Genomic DNA, 5308 nt, shown 5'->3' with positions numbered 1-5308 from the left:
GAGTTTTTTTTTTTTTTTTCTTTTAATTTATAAATTTATCGTTCTACCACAGGTTTTGAGATTGAATATTACTCGCATTAAGTATATTGTTTTCCTTTAGAGTAGCATTACTTGCCAGTTTACCCATACTTGTTCCCACCATGTATCCTCCAGACCAAGCATTCTGTACAAACAAAAATTGAGATTAGAGAGCAGTGGCTACAGTGTGTTGATGTCTTTAACACAAAATTTCCTCACCTGAAATTGAAACCGCCAGTTACACCATCAACATTTAGCACCTGCATAAAAAATCCAAATTCATTTAGACACATACAAACACGGTCGCTTATTTATCTAAGCTCCACTGTCATGAATTCAATCCTACAAGGTGGAATCATCATGTTATTATGTTAATAAGCGAGAAGTTAACAAATTGGAATTTGTCTGGAACCATATCTCTCCGGCGAACGTATTTTGCTTTCCATTGTGTTCAAAGAATCCTTCATAAAGGCAAGAAAAATGGAGTCACATTTCCAAAGCATACATGGGGGAGAGAGAGAGACAGAAAAAAATAAAAATAAAAATGAGATAGTACCTCAGACAATGGAGCACCACCAGCAGTGACGAACTCATCCTTAAATTGGCACTTTATCAGAAACAAATTTTCAATAAGTAACGGCTCCTACCTTCCCAGTCACTTCAAAAGTACAATGCTTTAGAAGATGCGCAATGGAAATTAAAGAGTTGTTTGAAATGGAAGCCCACAAGGTATCTCCCCATAAACCCCGCATATAAACGGGAAAATATAAAACCCATAAGGAAAATTTTGCAAGCGGATGCCAAATATATGATCTTTCAATTTGGAATGACAATGATACCTGACGGTCGAATATATATTTCAAGAATCTTTTCACAAGGCTAAATTCTGAAGGACATGAATTGATCACTTTTTGCTTCTGTAGAGAGTGATTAAAAGAAAGAAATTATCAATTCAAAAACAACTAAGCAGAATGCTATTATGTAGTAGTAAGCATATTGGTGTCACCGCATTACTGTCCCAGAGAGATCAATTCAAACACCAAAACTATCCTTGTTTGACAACCAAATTTACTTGTTTATATAAAAATCCATATATAAAATGGGATTTTTCTTGAACTATCATAAATATCAGCAGCAAGGCAGCAAAAATAATACATCATTGCCTGCTTAAGAAAATAATGGTACTGCTATCTATTTCTGGAATAAGAATTCAACAATGACGAGAATTACAACAACTGTTTCTTGTGTTTACTAAGAATTGACTTCATATCTTCTATATGTAAATCAGGTACAGAATCCACTACAAGTATCCCTGCATCCAAATGCCAGCAAGTTCAGATGCTAAAGAATATAAATGTTTAGTCACATAAAAAATAGTTATCTTTACCTTTGTAACCTGAACTGAACAGATCACGGGCACCCCAAGCAGATAGCCAAAGAATTACTGGCCCACTAAGTCCCCAATGTGTGACTAACATGAGGCCAACCTAAATTTGCAAGATTTTAGTTTAAGTCCGATGCACTACTAAGAATGTATATAAAAGCAATGAGAAAAACTTGCCTGTGTAAGATGTGGACTATTCTTTTGCACATTTTCTAATTTAAGTTTTGCCATGACCTTTTGGAACGTGACCTGACCATAAAAAAGAAGGGTGATGGGACAAGATGGAGAGAACAATAACCGTTAAGTATTATTCGTTTCAACTTTTATCATTATATTACCCCTGCTAACAAAATTACAAAATAGGTAAGTCGAGGATTCAACTTCCTAGAAGGTACAATACATTACTCCTGACAACTCTGTTAATTGTGAATCTACAATCTTGAAAGTGAATAAGCTAGGTACTGGATCTACAACTGAATGACCTAGCTGAGCTGCAAGACTGTAACCCTGTAATAAGAACAATGGAGATTTATCAAGAAATTCATACGCCTCTACTAGAATTGGAAAAGCAACATTTGTTGAATGAAACTGCTTACTACTTCCACTAGCAATTAATAGATAATCAGCTTCATTAGATTCAACCAAGTTGATTGTACGCTTCTCAACCTTGAGAAGGAACTTTCCACCAGCATTAGCAGATGCAGTTGTTACGACTTTTCCAGTCTGCAGAGAAACTGTTGGAGGAACCAATAGAGAAAGCAATTTGACAATATAAAGATGGGGCTCCGCTTAATGGCTAGCCAAACATACCTCATTGAAACTTTGCTTCAGACAAGAGACAATCAATTACTGAAGAAGAACTGTTACTAATGGGAAACACCCTTTCACCATCCTCAGTCTATGACAAGATAAGAACAAACCATAAGGAAAAATTAAAGAAAGAAATTGAAGACATGCAGTTTGAAAACTGACCTTCAGTTCCACCCCATTATCAGAAAACCAGGACATGGTATCCAACGGCCCATGCACATTAAAGAAAGATCCTCTAAATTCTTTATCACCTCTAAGATAGTGCCCTGCAAAAATCTGCAAAGGTCTTAATGATTCTGAGGTCTAAACATCATGTGATACAAAAGACAGTTGATGTACCATTGACTACTGGATTGTATTTACAAAGTCTAATAAACAATTCTCCCTAACTGGAATTCATTCAGATAATGGCCTAACCATCATTTTCAAATGTAATACAATATCAGAATATAAAGAGTTTACATTAATCAAGTGTATTCATCAAGTAGATGGAACTGGCATCTATACATCATTTTCAAGCATATCTGCTACTCTAAACTCCAACATCAAGACAAAATCATAAAGTCATCCATACCAAACCCAAGCCTTACAAAACATGCTTAAATTTAATCACCCATCAAACAACCAGCTAATTCCAACATGAGCTGTAACATTCAAAACAATTCTCACCTTATTATCAGCAAAATGACCATTTGTCACATTGCACCTGCCTCCCCCAGAAATTTTCACCTGCCACCACCAACAACATAAAATTTTCATTAAACACTCAATAAATCAAAACCCACCAATCAGGTAAACTTCTGCATCAACATTTACACCATAGACTAAAAGAAAAAACCTTTGATAGAGGCTTCCCCTTCTCTACAACAAGAATATTAAGCTTAGGTGCAACAGTCTTGGCTCTAATGGCTCCATAAATTCCAGCTGCTCCTCCACCAACACCTCTTCACCTGACTACCCATCAAACTGAAACAGCATTAACAATTCCATCTTCATAGCAAAAACCAAACAGATTACTTGCATATACAAATACAAGTTAAATAACTCACCGTTTCACATTCGGGGTTCAATGCAAAAGCAGAAAACTTTCTTTTCTGGGAGGTGAAAAGAGGATAGCTGCTATAGTTTCTCCCGACATTTACAGTTTTGAAAAAGACTTCAGGGTTGAGTACTAAGCGCGCTAAAGTGGAGTTCATGATTGCCCAGCTGGATTTCCTTATAGCGGGTAGATGGTTTTAAGGGAACCTGCCCCGACTGACGAGACGACTGGACAGCTTATTTGGAAACTCACAAACGACGAGACGTAATAATACGCATCACGGAGCTCTTTGTCCATTTACTGGTTCCACTGGAAGCCACAAAAGAAGGGGGGAAAAAAAAAGATATTATGACTTATGAGAAGATAGATTTCCCACTTGGCAAAGTAATAAAAATGTTATCTGTACTTAGCATATACAATTCAAGAAATTTTAGCTTCAGATATGTAATATGACATATTCAAATCCAGCCCGATAGTTATCAAAGTCTCACCTGGTGTTGGAAGAGGACAGCCGGCGGTGGTGGTCGTAGCGGAAAGATGGCGCTGGTGGTGGTCGAAGCCCGAAACGTGTGGATTTTGTACATTGAACGGTGGTGGAAGAGGAAGAGAGAATGACGGTGGTGAGTGGGGGTGGCAGACGATAGCCCGCGGTTGTGGTCTAGGGTTTCAATTTGATTTTGGGACAGAGATCTGATTCAGGGGAAGGAGAGCAATTTCAATTTGATTTAGGGGAAATTGACGCAGACTGATTACCAGGGTTTCAATTCTGGGAGAGATTTTTGATTCAGGGGAATGGAATTTGAATTTCAGGGTATGAATTTTTATTTTTTATTTTGGGAAGTGACGTGGCAATTGAATGACGTAGCAGATGAAGTGGCAGCACGTAGGATTACGAGAGAACGTTGTAAGAGTAGTATTATTGATCCTCCCACCCCCTCCCCAAAAGGCAAAAACATCCTACCCACCACCACTGTAAATCGTAGCCTCCCACCCCGCAGCCACCACAGAACACCGCCGTTCACCAAGAAACTAAACCCCACCCATCACAAACCACTATAAACAGCCGCCACCCACAAACAAATCACCACAACCACCACTCTAAAGATAAAACAAAAAAGAAATTGCAATCCATGCTGCTCACTCAAATTGAGAATGGCAGAGGTGGCTTTAGCAAAAGTACAGGAAAATCTTGACCCCGCAGAGCTCTCCTCTAAATTGGAAACCATAAGCAATGAGGAGAGGTTTTTTGTAAAATGGGTCTGAGCATGAAACTATTTGTCAGAGGGAAAAGTTTTGCACAAGTTAAGCAGAGTGCAATTTCGTTAGAGACTCAAGAGTGGTGGAGACATCAAATTTCTGTCTTTTGCGTTGTGGTTCCTCCTCCATGTCTGAGCTCAAATGTCCTTCGCATTGTTTCACTTGTCCATCAATACCATCGTTGAAATATATCTTAAGGCCACACTTCTTCACATTGTAATTTTCTCCACTGAAATCTAAAGTAACATACTGAGTTTCTTTTCTGACCAACGGAGTTTCATCGATATGTGTCAGGAATACATGATCTGACATAAGAATGTAGCATTCATGTATGGGCAAATAGGTACTCTCGTCCCTCACCTCTGTCTTACAATATTGGTCTATGTCAATCAACTTATGATGAACAGAAAAAGATTCAGGAGTTTTGTCATGGTCTGGAAATATTACAACAAACACACAACAAAGCTTCGGAAGAGATCATTCTTAGGATAAGAACGTGGTAGCTCGAGAGATAGAGAAGATCCCACATTTTTTAAGCTCACCCACTCTGGAATTTCATGTTCTGGTAAAAAGATAATCACTCTATCTCCAGGTAAAAGGATAATTTCTCTGTTAAAAAATTCTTGTACCTAGAAAACCATTTAACAGCAAATTTTAAAATATAAAATAAAAATCATTATATAAAGGAAAAGTAGACTATGGAAGTTAATACCTTTTCCTCCATGGCTTCTTGTATATTCCGAGTATTTTCCAGTTTAAAACAATTACCAAAGTTGAGTTGCGTCACTGACACTAATGTT

The 5308-nt window shown here is 37.7% G+C and overlaps 1 pseudogene; it reads right to left on the bottom strand.

The window, feature by feature from the left end:
• Nucleotides 1–1188: 1188 nt before the first annotated feature.
• LOC116139475 lies at nt 1189–3408 on the bottom strand (annotated as a pseudogene).
• Between the last annotated feature and the right edge of the window lie 1900 nt (nt 3409–5308).

Source organism: Pistacia vera, unplaced genomic scaffold, assembly GCF_008641045.1.
Source record: "Pistacia vera cultivar Batoury unplaced genomic scaffold, PisVer_v2 Contig351, whole genome shotgun sequence".
Lineage (NCBI taxonomy): Eukaryota > Viridiplantae > Streptophyta > Magnoliopsida > Sapindales > Anacardiaceae > Pistacia > Pistacia vera.
The sequence above is the reverse complement of the archived record's forward strand: the minus strand, read 5'-3'. Positions and strand labels throughout refer to the sequence as shown.